The following is a 13,907-nucleotide window of genomic DNA, read 5'->3' on the forward strand; positions in this document are numbered from 1 at the left end:
TTGGTGAAGACTTTTGCTGAAGAATATAAGACATTTCCACAAAATTGAAGTATTTAGAAATTCAAGTGTGTATTTTGTAGGGTTTTTTTTTTTTTCCCCATACTCACGCAACAGCATTATCCATGAAGGTATTTAGTGGTTTTTACAAAATTCAGACATGCTTTTCATCTGTCATGTAGAAATGAAACACTAGTTTCTGGTATCTACCTGCTATTTCAGCAACAGTTTGTGGCACCCGTACTGTCCAAAGAGAGCAGAACTCCAGTAGTGTTTTGCAACTGCTGTGATAAAATGAAATAAAGTTGGCTTCATCACAAAGGAGCTTCCTCTGCCTTTGCAATCTCAGATGCCTTGTTGTAGCATTAGCCTCCTTGGGAGTATAATAGGACGATCCCTGGCAGGCGTTGTGTTATGGACATGGGATCCACGTAGCTGCGTTGTCTCCAGGTGTCTGCTGCTGTGGAGCATTTTTGCCTGGCGGGTACTGGTGAATGTTTCATTTTGCCTCCTCTTTATCCATGATGTGTTTTGTGGCTGATCCCCTGTGGAGCACATGGAGTTGGTTTTGTTTCCTGGTAGATGTCTAAAGTAAACAACTTAGCTGAATGCGTATTTTTAACTAGCAATAACATGAAACTGTATGTGCTGCAGTGAACACAAGCCAGTCCTTTTCCTTCAGAAACTGTTGTGAAACCATTTCATGTGTGTGTTTTGATTTGTCCTTGTGAATGTTACATACAGATAATGATTGATGAAGATGTTTTATTAATTCTTCCCTTATTGTGCTTAAGTGAGTTGGCAGGGGCAAAGGAGATTGCTTAGAATTAAATAAGCTTTGGGGGACGTAGCATTTGTATAGCAGCTGTACAAAAAGATATGATCTCCTGGTTTCAACGCTGTTCCCTGCAATGAGTGTACAGGTTTCTTACTGTGATAAAATCATATTGAGATAATTGAGGGATCTGAGAATCAAGACATTTGGAAATCTCTCTGTGGCTATGGGTGGCACCTTCACCTTGTTGGATGTGTCCCTCAAGGGGTGGGAAGTGGTGTAATGTTAGCAACCTCCTGCCAACACCTCCCTTTTCCCTCTTCCTGAGTTGAATGTCAGTTTAGCACAGCTTTGATAGGATAACTTGGGGGTGGGGGGCGGGGGGGTGCTGTACATTTAATAATGCCATAGTTACCAGCCTGGGAGGTTTGAGGCTGGAATGTCATTTTTGTGCCCGCTGCTTTTGGAGTTGGGAGTATCTCTATCCCATTGTGCTTTGTATGATCTGAAATCAATTGAGACTCTCAGTTTCTTTTAAAATTAGATAGGGCTTACTATCCTTTAGAGCATCACTGTAGAGATGTCCCCAAGGAAGCTTCCAGTGTGGATGCTGTCCCTGCCATCTTCTCTTTGCATCACTTTTTTTTTTTTCTTTTTTTTTACTTCTTACAGTTCCCTTTTGTTGCCATTATGGAGGCAAAGTTTTTATCTCCTTTTCTGAAACGCTCAATTTCCACAAGGATTTTGTGTAGCGTTTTAATCATTTTCACAGTATTTAAAGAAGAACTGTAATCAAGTCTCTCAGTCTGCTCTGGGCTTTAACATTTAATACAAGCATGCTGCTAATCCTGGGTAGCACACTTGTTTCTCTACCTGAGGGTGGTGAATGCTGAAAAGCCCCTTGCCCCCACTCCCAGCACATCTAATTTAGCAGATCTACTTTCTTCACAATAGAGTTCAAAACTGACATTCCTGAATTCCTAATTAACTTGACAAGTCTGTTTTGTCCTACAGTCCTATTCCTCCAAAGGGAAGGAGAAACCCAAAGCCGCAGCACAGTTGTGAACACTCGCTCTTGTGGTCTGTCTGCTCGCTGGAAGGAGAGGAGCTGTGTGTTTGCTGCAGCTCAGGATTAGACAGCTGAAGAAAACAGTCCAGCAGAAAGTGGCAGTGGCAGCTCTTGGGATAAGACGACATCTGCCAGGAGGAATGTGTTGTTGGCAGCTTCAGTGGCTGAGGGTTGCTCTTCCCCTCTGTGTGCTCTGATGCAGACCCACTTTCCCTGTCATCCTTTGCTCAGTAATGAGGATGGTAATTGTTATTTATTGGCCAAGGATTTCAGTAGTCACAAGTGATTTTCAGAGACCAATTTGGGATTTTCAGAAAGTGATGAACACTCTCCCCTTTAAAAAAAAACAAAACAAAAAACCCCCAACCCCAAACAGAAAAGCAAGATAAAAAAACCCCACCTGCGGCATCCTTTCATGGATTTTTAAGCTGAACATCCTCCAAATCAAGGTGTCTCAACTCACTTCACTTCGAAAACCTGTCACTACAGATGGGATTTTAAAGAGCAAGCGATAGCTAAGTCTGCTTCTAATGATGTCTCTGGGGCCACAAGAATGTGTAGTCCACTGTATGTTGTATGTTGCATGATTAGGGTTCAAATTAAGGAGAAAAAGAACCTAATGGGAAACAGTGGTATGAGGAGGATAAAAGCAAAGACATAAATACAACCAGGCAGTCTGGTAAGTGGGTTCAAGACATCGGGAGAGCTAGGAAAATATGTACAAACAGGATTTTGGTACCCAGCACATTGAAGTGGTATCACCTGCAAATGCTTGGATGCTGAATTAGTGGGAATAGTTTAACACCTTTCCTTTCTGAGCTCTGGGGGCAGGAGAATTCTGTGCAGTGGCCACATCATGGGTCCTGAATTTCCATCCCAATGCTGTCATGAGACAAACAGAAAGTGCTCAGCCCCTCTGGAAAGCAAAGATATGGGGAATTTTGTTACTTCCAGTTCACTTAAAGAAGATCACAATTCAGCCTGGTTTCCAGCTCCCTGTTTCAGGGTCAGAAGAGACTCCTAGTATGCTTTTTTCTTTTTTAAATGCATTTCTTCCCACCTTCTGTATGTTCCTGAAAGATGGAGCTTCTTACCTTCCCACGGCCATTACAAACTGCCAGTTGAATTTTTCTCTCTGTGTTGTCTTTTCTCCCAGCCCTAAATTTGTGCCCATGCAAGGCTCCCAGCCCTGTGTCGTATCTAAAGGTTATGTCCAGTGATTTAGCTGGAGCTGAAGAAAATGTGCCCAACAGCTAGCAGGGCTCTTGGGGTGCCTGGCCTGCTGTAGAATAGATGGCCAGGAGATCCCTGCTCTTTTTAATAGCTCTCTGACAGTCTTGGTCAGAAAACGTGGTACACTTCATTATAACTCAGTTTCCATGCAGGCAAATGACCTTTGCAGTGGTTAAGTAAAGCACCTCACACGTTCATGGTCCTTTTAAAGAGCTAGTGACAGCTTCTTTGCTGGTGGGCTGCATACTTCTCAGGGTTCATACAGGGTGGGCTTGCATGTGGGCAAAGGACAGGGTTGTGATCCACATCATAACAAATAATACTCCACCCCAGTCTAGTTCCCTGTGACCTACCTTCACAGAACACGTCTCCTGCAAGCTTCTAGGACTGGGCAGTGCTGGCTGGGAGCAGCGGGGTTGTCTGCCCAGCTTTCCCCCCTCTAACTGAGCTGGCAGGCCGGGCCAGAGGCAGGAAGAGGGGAGTTTTGCAATAGCAAAAGGGCTGGCAGCTGTCTGTGAGATGTGGGATGCTGCCTTCTTCCTGAGGGCTATGAATCCAGCCAAGACTCATCTCAATGCCATGGTAGTACCTCCTGACTGTGAAGTACAGGCAATAATCAGTGGCAGAGCATGATGATAACAGGTTAATCAAAGGAGAAATTATTCAGATGTTGCTTCGTCTGGGAAATGAAGCACTTCTGTAAAGACTTTTTTTTTCCCAGATATTCTCTCACAAGACTTGGAAGGCATAATGTTGGAGACATAGTATTAATTTCACATTGCTTTCAGTTTTATATTTGTACATTTGGGTTTTTAGGTAATGATTTCTTCCTCAGCAGCTTTTGAGCATTTTGAAAGTGCTGTAAATATGTTACTATTTGCAGTATGGCAAATGCAAAAGAAGCATGTTCAGATTCAAGCTCTAACTGGGGTCCCTATGTGATGTGCCACACCAAGAAATAATGAGAAACCCTGCCTCAGAGATGCTGGAAAAAGAGCAAAAGAAATGGGAGAAAACCAAAGCAGAGAGCAGCCAAATGACTTGTTGGAGGAGCCCCAGCTTGGCAGCTGCAGACAGAAGAAGGAGATTTGTCTGCTAAGTCCCAGTCCAAGGCAAGGCGCATCCACTGGAACGAGCCATCTTGCCAGAGCAGCTTTCAAACATCGCCTCCAGTTCCTATTCTCAAAGTTTCTTTCCTTTTGATGGAATTATGTTTAGAGAATTGTTGGGGCATCATGTAGAGATTTTATAGGCTTGAGTCCAACCCTCTGATGGTCCCAAGTGGATGGAGGCTTTTTCCCAGTTCCTAGGGGAGCTCCCAAAGCTGCCTTCAAAAGCGGATTGGAGGCACTGTGCTGAGCTGATCAGACAGAGGAGACAGTTGTTGGAGCACACCTGAAAACCTGTCTGTCCAGTGTAGGTGCTGTGTCTCCCAGTCAGATCAGAAGTGGTGGCAGGATGGCATGTGAAACTTCCATCATCTGAAATTATTAACGGGCTCAGCTCTGTCTGCATGGGCACGGCATGAATCTTTTACAGTAGAACATGTGTTGAAGCTAGTCGTGCAGTGGGGTTTTCTTTTTCCAAATGGTGGAATGCATTGGGGAATTTATACCTCATTTTATCTAAGGAAGATCCAAGCTGCACGTGGATCATTAAAGAGTTTTGTTCGGGTATAGCTAATCCACTTGCTAACCGAATAGTTTGGGTGCAACTGCTGTACTCAGAGTAATATGATTCACTCTTCTTGGCCTGGTTTCCTAAGAAGGCAAGGCTTAAGGATTTGCCCTGCTTGTCTGTATTTCTGTATTCTCCCAGTGATATTTCTGACTCTTTTGGACTATTTCAGCAAATTAGAAAGAAGGACGGAAGTGTAGGAAGGTGATCACTTTCCTATAGGTTTTTGTGAAAATTGCAGCTGGGAAGAGTCCCAAATCAGGCCCTCTTATTGTAAAGCACATATATTTAGATCTTAAAGTCAAAAAAGCAAGGAAAGGATGATGGGCCATTTTTCTCTTGTTAGGGAGAATGTCTTTTTATTTTCCCCCTCGCTGATATCGCCTGTCACAAATCAGGGGCATGGGAAGTAAGTGCTAATATCATTGCTCCTCAGTTTTACAAGGCAGTAATTCAACACTTGAATGCATAGACTATTCAGTGGAAGGCTAAGTGGTTATTGGAGTGAATGAATGAGATTATTACTGATGAAAACCAGGGAATTGGAACTATTGGTATTGTGAAGATAACAAAAGAGAGGGGGAAAGATAATGGAAGATGATTGTCCTGTTTTAAAAAGGGTCTGTATGCTCCCAAAACCCAGACACATTTGTACTCATTTGGGATCCCTGCATCAGGCTCTGTCTTCTCCGTATGCTTGTAAAGCACAGGGTCAGCCCTGCTGGAAGGGGATATTTCCCAGCTGTGGGTGGTATAAACACCTTGGAGTTTATCCTCCGTGGTGATGAACCACCAGGAGTTTCCAAACACTTCCACTGGCAGCTTCCCATTTCTGGTCCAGAGCCCAGCTTCTTGCAGATGAATTTGTCAGGCTTGTAAATACTAAACACTGCAGTCTGGTGGGGTGGCAAGCCCTCTTCTGGGAACTGCTGTGCTGTATCTTGGTGTGGCTTTCACCTAACTGTGACCTGCCGTAGCTGCCACCTAGGTGGGGGTTTGTCCTCTTTCCCACAGTGATAAATGAGCTACAAATTCCTAACAAGGGTATCCTTTGGATATAGGATATGCTCTCATCCAAAGTTCGTGCTTTATAGTGACCCTCTTGCAGTTTCTTCAACTTTGTCCTCTGAGGTCTCTCTCTTATTTTTTCAGCCAGTTGTAAAAAACTGATCAATCCCTTCCTATCCACTACTGGGAGCATGAGAATGGAGGAGCAGCACCTCAGTGACAGAGCAAAGTGCTGCAAAACAGCTCCAAAAAGCTTCTTGGAATAGGGGAAACCCCTGCAACTAAGGGGTGCTATGGGTCTCCCCTGCAAGGAAGCTGTTTGGCACTACTGTGGTCTCCCCTTCACCAGTGAGAGGTATCCTTAAGGAGGGGTAGCTATAATAAAACTCAGCCAAATGGTGGAAATATGATCAGCTCCTCAATTAATCTGATTAGAGCCAACAGCCGTTATGTGGAACATTTGCTCCTGCCCTGCGTGCAGCTGCATACTACAGTGTAACTATTTATGGGCCCAGCTCCAATAGGATTTATGGATGGCGAAGTACTACCAGTAGATTCGATTACTGCCTGAGATCACTGCAAATGCTGCAGCAAACTGCAACGGCCGCCAAATGAGCTTTTTGCAAGGGCTGCCTGACGCGTGTCCTGCCAGCGAGAAATTCCCCAGCCATGAGGAGATGGAGTTAAATGGCTCCCCACAGCCACACTCTTTTTTCCCTTCTTAAGGCTTTCAAGTTGTTTTTAGCGCTGCCTCCGTGCCTTCTCCATTGCTGGCTGTCTTCCTTGCTGTAGAGGAAGCAGAACAGTGTACCGTCCTCCGCAGGCTTCAGGAGTGGCCATTTATTACAGGATCTATTGTACTTTTTGGCCAAATTTGCCATCTTTCACCCTCTGGGGGAAGCAGAGGGGATGCACAGTATCTGAGGGTGAAAGGTGGCTGCAAGGTGTCCCGTCCCGCACAGAGGGTGGCAAAAACAAATGGCTCTTTGTGCCTCTGAAGTTGAGGGCTACATGAAAAATAACTTAATCCTCTTCTCCCCTTTCTGCTGGCAACTCTTAGTATCTAGATTGCCCAGATATAGGGTATGATGTTGTTCTTGGGTGGTCCTGGGCTCTGCTCAAATGCTTCCTCCCCATGAGTAGCAGGGAGGGCACAGGTTTCCTTGTGCTAAGCTGGTTTTGCCTTCCTCCAACATTGCATTTTGCCTTCCCCTTACTGTGATGCTGTAAACTGGATTCATGAAATGATCCAGAGTAAAAGCAACCACCCTTCTTCCCAAAAAGGGGCAACACAGAGATAGAAACAAGTGGGTGAGAAGGAGGTGGGGAGAGAGGTAAACCAGAAGTGTCTTCAGGCAGCTCTGCTGCAGGAGGAAACATCAGGGACCACCATGCTGAGGGTGAAAGCTGGCTTGAGCAACACTTGGGAATACAAGGCTTTGTGAGTGAGGCGATAGCAGGCTCTGTCTCAAATCAGCAGCTGTATTGAGAGCTGTTTTGTTCTGCTTTTCCCCAACAGCTTTTGAGGGAGTGGTTTTGATTCTGAAACAGAAAAAATCCTTCAGGATGCAAAGATGTGATGGTCTCAGAGCAGCTGTGCATTGCACCCGCCCAGGCAGGCAGAGATCTTCATGCTCATCCTCTGTTTTCAAAGGTCAGTTGTGCCAATGGAGTGGTACCAGGATGGTGGGCAGTGCTCATCCCCAGACACCAAACGCCACCTTCAGAGTAGTGCCAGCACAGCCATTAGCACAGCAAGCCCCTCGTCTCCTCTCTGGGTTTGCCAAGCAACGTCACTTTGGCAGTAGCAGCTCCCCTGATCCTCACTCTAGAACTGAGAAAAAGCTCTCTGAAGTCCAATTTGTATGAAGTGATGCTCTGTAATCTTTGGCAGAGACAGGGGGTACAGGAGGGATGTAAGTATGTTTGTATTAAAAGGGGAGTGTTGTTTCCAGCTCATGGTAAGGGGATGTTCGATGAAGGACATCCTGAATGATGGAAAAGTTTGCTTGTTCTTTCCAAAAGAAAAAAAAAAACCACAACCCCCCCAAAACCTACCTGTCAGATCTTGCTGGGATCCTTTAATTAATATAGCAAGACTTGCTGTTAAGGTCAGGCACAAACAGGTTTATTAGCTAGGTCTGAAATTTGATCAGGTCTTCAAAGTTAATTAAACTCCTCCTGACTCCTACGTTCAGCTGTTGCAGAAGGTCTGGGTCCTAAACTGCTCTAAATCAGCTTACTCCATGGGCTTTACGCAGCTCCAGATCTGACCCACTTAAACAAATGATTTTTCCAGAAAATTACTGCCATTGAGAAAAGCAAAGGTAAGGAGGAAAAACAAAACCAAAAAGGCAAGCAGAAGGTATAAGCTGTGTTGATTGATTCAGGGAGAACAGACAATGAAGCAACCCTCTCAGTTTCAGCTATAATCTGGAAATCCACGCTTACCCCTTTTGCCAAGGTTAATGAGCTGTGCTTGCTAAGTTGAAAGGTCCAGCTATAAAGATGCTGCCGTATCCATCCACACCAGCTATGGTACTGAATTTGGGGGTTTGAGTCTATGTTGGCCTGAGCTTAGCTATCTGCTTCCTGCTGTGTTGAGAGTGAGTTTGGATGCAAACGTTGCGCACCCACTGTGCACAGGGATCCCCCTGAAAACCTGAAAAAAACCACTGGCCTGAAACGACCCACTCCAGGGGCCCAGTTCACTGCCTTGTGCTCCTCTGTCCCCACATGTAGCCAAAACAAGGGGTTGCCTGAAGACTTCCAAGACTGCCCGTCAGCAGGGTCAGGGAGACCCAAGGCTGCTCTGGCCCTGTTGGCTTCAGGCCACGTCACAACAGAGACGGCTCTGCAAGCCCATCTGCAGGAGCCATTTCAGCCCTACCTAGGCTTGGTTTTTCCCTTGACATCAAAATATGTTAGTGGTGAGCCTCGGCACCCTTACACATGAGCCCACCTGGGTTTTCTTGATACTCTTGCCCTTTTGGGATATCCACAAACCCTATGGGGTTCTAGGGCAGGCATGTTCAGTGCAGGAGACTTCACAGAGCCAAGGGCAGCCTGTGGGGATGGGGGTTATTGGCTCTCTAGTTCCTGGGAGTTGGGAGCAGTTGGTGGCAGAACTTGTGCAACATCTGTAAAACTGATGTGGGGAGGCATTAGAGTGTTTTCACCCAACATGTGGAGCATTTCCTTGAAAACCTGCCTGTGTGGCTGAAGAGCATGAGGAGTTGTCCTCCCCTGCGGGGGCTTGTGGAGGAGCTTGGGTGGCTTCAGGCAGGATTGGGAAATACATGCTTTTTTATTTTAGTTTTTTTGAGGGTTTATATGACTCACTTAGAGGCCATGCATTTCTGAAGGGCTTCCACATTTCTTACATCTCTGTCATCCCACACAGTATACAGATACAACCTCAACCATGTGGGCTTTTTGGTTGGGGTGATGTCCTGGTTTCGGCTGGGATAGAGTTAATTTTCTTCCTAGTAGCAGGCATAGTGCTGTGTTTTGGATTTAGTAGGAGAAGAATGTTGATAACACGCTGATGTTTTTAGTTGTTGCTAAGTACTGCTTATGCTAATCAAGGACTTTTCAGCTTCCCATGCTCTGCCAGGTGCACGAGAAACTGGGAGGGGGAACAGCCAGGACAGTTGATCCATACTGACCAAAGGGCTATTCCATACCATATGACGTCATGCTCAGTATATAAACTGGGGGGGGGTTGGCTGGGGAGCAGCGATCGCTGCTCGGGAACTGTCTGGGTATCGGTTGGCAGGTGGTGAGCAATTGCATTGTGCATCACTTGCTTTGTATGTTATTATTATTATCATCATTACTATTTTACTTTATTTCAATTATTAAACTGTTCTTATCTCAACCCAGGAGTGTTTCTCACTCTTACTCCTCTGATTCTCTCCCCAATCCCATCGGGGTAGGGGGAGTGAGCGAGCAAGCAGCTGCGTGGCGCTTAGTTGCTGGCTGGGGCTAAACCACGACAGGTGACTTTCCTAGGGCTACCCAAGAGCTGAATCGAGCTCTCTCGAGGTACGATGTAGCAGCTGAAGGTGCGGGCACGTGCTTGGCGGCGGCAGGGTGGCTACTGAGGTCAGGCTGCATTGCCACCTGCTGGGGCCACGCAGCCCCTTTCTGAGGCTACCTCCACCCATGCTTCAGCAAGGGGTGTCCCCACACCAGCTCCCCTGCCAGGGGCAAGCCTAGCTGGGCTCCAGCATGCTTCCTCAGGTGCTTATTTTGGGCAGATCTTCTGCCTCCTGCTCTGCTGGATTTTGTCTTGAGATACTTCATAATGTTGTGAGTTGTAACTCTTGGGGTTTAGATTTCCTGGTCTGGGTACTGGTCTTCAGTTCAGGTTTCATTCCCGGGTGCAGCTAAAGGAGTGCGGGGGACACTTTGGCCAAAGGGCTCAGCCATTCTGGGCAGGAAGATGTGAGGAACCTGTGCTGTTCTTCCCAATGTAAAAAAAAAAACAAAACCAAAAAAAAACCAAACCAAAAAAAACATCTCTTGCAACAAATCAACTGTATGTGCTGGGACCTTGCTGGGCTGGAGCAGGACTTGTGGTCTCATTGGGACCAGCCACATTCCCTTGGGTGTTACCATCAGAAAACTGCACTCAAATTTGGCCAAGGTATTACACAGTGGTGGAAAAACATGCACAAAATAGAAGAGAGGAAGGGGGAAAGCCGGGATAGTGGTGCAGAGGGATTGAAGTCAGATGAGATGCTGGAGAGAAGCGAGGTCTGGCTGGATAACTTGCGTAAATGAAGCCTTTCACCAGCACCTTTGTGCCCCGCATGGCTGCTTCTCCCACAGCCGCTTTTGTGGTTTCGCACGTGGGACACGCAACCTTAATTCTCCACGTCGCCCAGCTCTGTGCCTGTCAGGTGGGAACAACGTCCTTGTTGGGGGCAGGAGGCAGAGCTGGGGCTTGTGTAGGCTGAGTTGCTCCTCTGCTGTGCTTCTTCCCTGTCAGCACAAGGAGCGTGTCTGCCACACTGCAGCCAGCAGCCTACTTTGAAGTGGTTTGAAAGTGAAACCAGTGTGCATTAAATGACTGCAGTGGTAGTTCGTAAACTGATTTATCAGATGAGCTGTGTGTCTGCTAATGCTGTATGGGCTGAGGACTGCTCCTGTGGGGGCATTGGTTTGGTAACATAGTATTAGCCATGGATTTAGCTTCAGCGCTGATCACAAGTTAGTGGGCATTTGAAAAGCTAATATGCAGGAATGGGAAATGAAATTAGTTGGGCAGAGGGATCAGTAACGTATCCATCCCCTTGCGCTGTCCCTATGTCACCTTTCATAGCTGAGGCTGCTGAGCTGAAACCACAGCAGGCTCTTGGGGGAGATGCCCACCTACAGATGATTTTTCATTAACAGTATTTGGGACATTTTTCATCTTACTGACCACACTGGTATACACAGGAGGTGAACACAAACGGAGCCAGATGGCAATACATTCAAAATGTGTTTTTTACTTATTTCTCAGGAGTTTTCACTTGATTTTTTTTAAAAAACAGAACACCACCATGGACAAACATAACCATCACCAAGAACTAAGCATTAAACGTCTACGCTTCTGATGACGTCCCTCTCAGGAGGCTTGTTGAAGCAGGAGCAGTTGTGTGTTTTCAGGCTTCGTCTTACTCCTGCTCCCTCCGCGTGGCATGAAGATGGGTGGAAGTGGGCAGCACCACACCCCCGTATGAGAAAGGAAGGGCAACCAGAGAAACTCTGTGCTATGCTTCTTTCCCATCCCAATTGCTGGACCCCCTCCCTGAAGAGCTTTACCACAAACCATAACAGAAATGAAAATTGTAGGAAATCAGGCTGTATAGGACCTCAAGCAACCTAATTTTGCTGGGGGGCACATCACCTTTACCCATACCATTCCTGACAGCCTGATCTTAAAGCCTCTGGTGCTGGACAGTCACAGCCTCCCTGAGGCACCCTGTTCCTCCTGCTGGGCAGGAGGGTGCTTTTTGGGGAGGATCCACATCCTCTTTCTGGTGGCCAGCACTGCACACAGGTGTTATTTTGGTGCAATTAAGACTAACCTGCAGGACTGTGGTCTCCAATGGAAGCCACAGCAGGGAGGATGTGGCCTTGGATGGAGACAGCGCTGCAAAAGGATGTCCTGGGAGAAAAGTACAGCCTGTGAGGGAAAGCACAGGACTGACCTTGATGGATTGGAGACAGGGAGAAACGTGAAATACTCTTAACTCAGTGGTGGGAGGCCCACAAGCATCCAGAAGCCACCAGAGCAGCTGTTGTGGCGTATCTTGATCTCTTCAGACATGAACCCTGGCCACAAAGCGGGGGGTAAAAATAACCCAAAGCTCATTCGTTTCAGCATTTTTATTAAACAGTGCTCCACTCAGCAGTTGTACACCAGGCGCTGACGATTCCCTGATCAGTGTACAAACCCTGGGACGTGATACTGCCACACCACCAGGCTGCCTGAACCATCTCCTTTACAGAAGCAGTGCCCAGGAGAAAGCCAGGCTCAGAGCAGTGTCCCTACACTGCCATCACACCAGCCAGGCTGGGAGGTAACTTACAGCAGGCCTCAGGTACTACAGGATCCCACCCCCAAACTGTTTGATTAGCTAAGTCCTGCTCTCGAGGCTGCACTTCCTCCTTTCCACTCACCTCCCTGTGTTGTTTAGGCCCTGTGAATGATAGGGGATGACCGCTGCTGAGTCTGTGTGAGCTTGAGACCTTTGATGAGGATGCCCAGCCCAAAGCAGATGAGCTTTTCTGTGCTTCAGGCTGTCTTTTGATGAACTTCCAGAAAACAAGTGATGGCAGCAGGAGGCTGGGCTTCAAGGAAACAGGCAGCCTTCCAGGAATGGTTTCTACCCTTTGCTGGAGCAGCCCACCCAGGAGATTCTTCAGGGTCTGCCTATGCTGTTGTGGCTAGGCTGCCTTGCCTTCAGGCACAAGTGAGCTAGCGGTGTTAAGTGTGCCAGGTGTGGTCGTCCTGCTGGTGCAGGAGTGTGCTGGCTTGGAGGTTGCTCGTGCTGCCCTGCAGCTGCTCACCTGCTGTTAGGTGGCCTGAGGCACTCAGCAACTGGGCCCTTAAAAGATCAAAACCCATGTCCACTCTTGTGCAGGCTGAGGAGCTGCCCTCAAACAGCACGAAGTGGTACGGTTGCATCAGTAACTTTCACTGCACTCTGTGTTTAGCTCATGCTCAGCGCTAAGAAAGCAGTTTACAGGATCAGGTCCCTAATTGTTGCAAATTGGTGAGGCATCAGCTAAGGACGGAAAAGCAGATTTACATCTTCCCTTGCAAGTATCTGGTCTGCTTCACAGGTCAAAGCTATTTAGCCTAGGGCAGATTTTCCAGTTGGGTAGATGTGTGGTTGCATATCAAAGTACAAGGCAAATAAGTGACTCAAATTATCCAGGTTCAGGAAAGCTTATAAAACAAAGCACGTAAATAACATCTATACAGGTAATTGGTTAAACACTGACAGAACTCAGTGGAATACATTTCTTTTCCCATGCTGCTGCTGGTGGGCCCGGCACCACCTAACACCTATAATATTCATATACAATTTTAAATAAAGACTGCAAAATAAACTTTTAAAGCTAAACAGAAGAGACCACACCAGCAAGCATGCTTAGCTCACTTTTAGATTGGAGTTTTCCATTAGATGATCAATGGTCTTTTGCAAGGTTTAGTATAAGATGGCAAATAGACAAATAATCCACTAGCTTTTGTGCTTGTCACTGGAAAAAATGCACAAAAGAGCTACACATAGCCTTTGCCTTTAAAGCAGACAGGTGGAAATTCAGGACAAGCCTTTGGCATGTCAGTTCCAGCTGTGCCACTTGCAATCTGAAATTAAAAAAAAATACATAAAGACTTGAAAGTCCATCACATTTGCGTCACATGGAGCAGCCCAGCTACTGAACTGCCTACTCCCTGGGTGCTCAGAAAGAAAACACTTAAAAGCAACTTGCAGGGCAATAGTCTCAGTTTTCAATCTTTTTGTTTTCCAAAGACACTAAATTCCTGCAACTATCTATCAGCACAAAAAAAAAAAGAAAAAAATTCAATGGCCAAGGTACATTCAATAGAAAACTTTCTCCCAGGAAATGAGATGCAGAAAATAG

The sequence above is a fragment of the Pelecanus crispus genome, chromosome 5 (genome assembly GCF_030463565.1).
Source record: "Pelecanus crispus isolate bPelCri1 chromosome 5, bPelCri1.pri, whole genome shotgun sequence".
Taxonomy (NCBI): domain Eukaryota; kingdom Metazoa; phylum Chordata; class Aves; order Pelecaniformes; family Pelecanidae; genus Pelecanus; species Pelecanus crispus.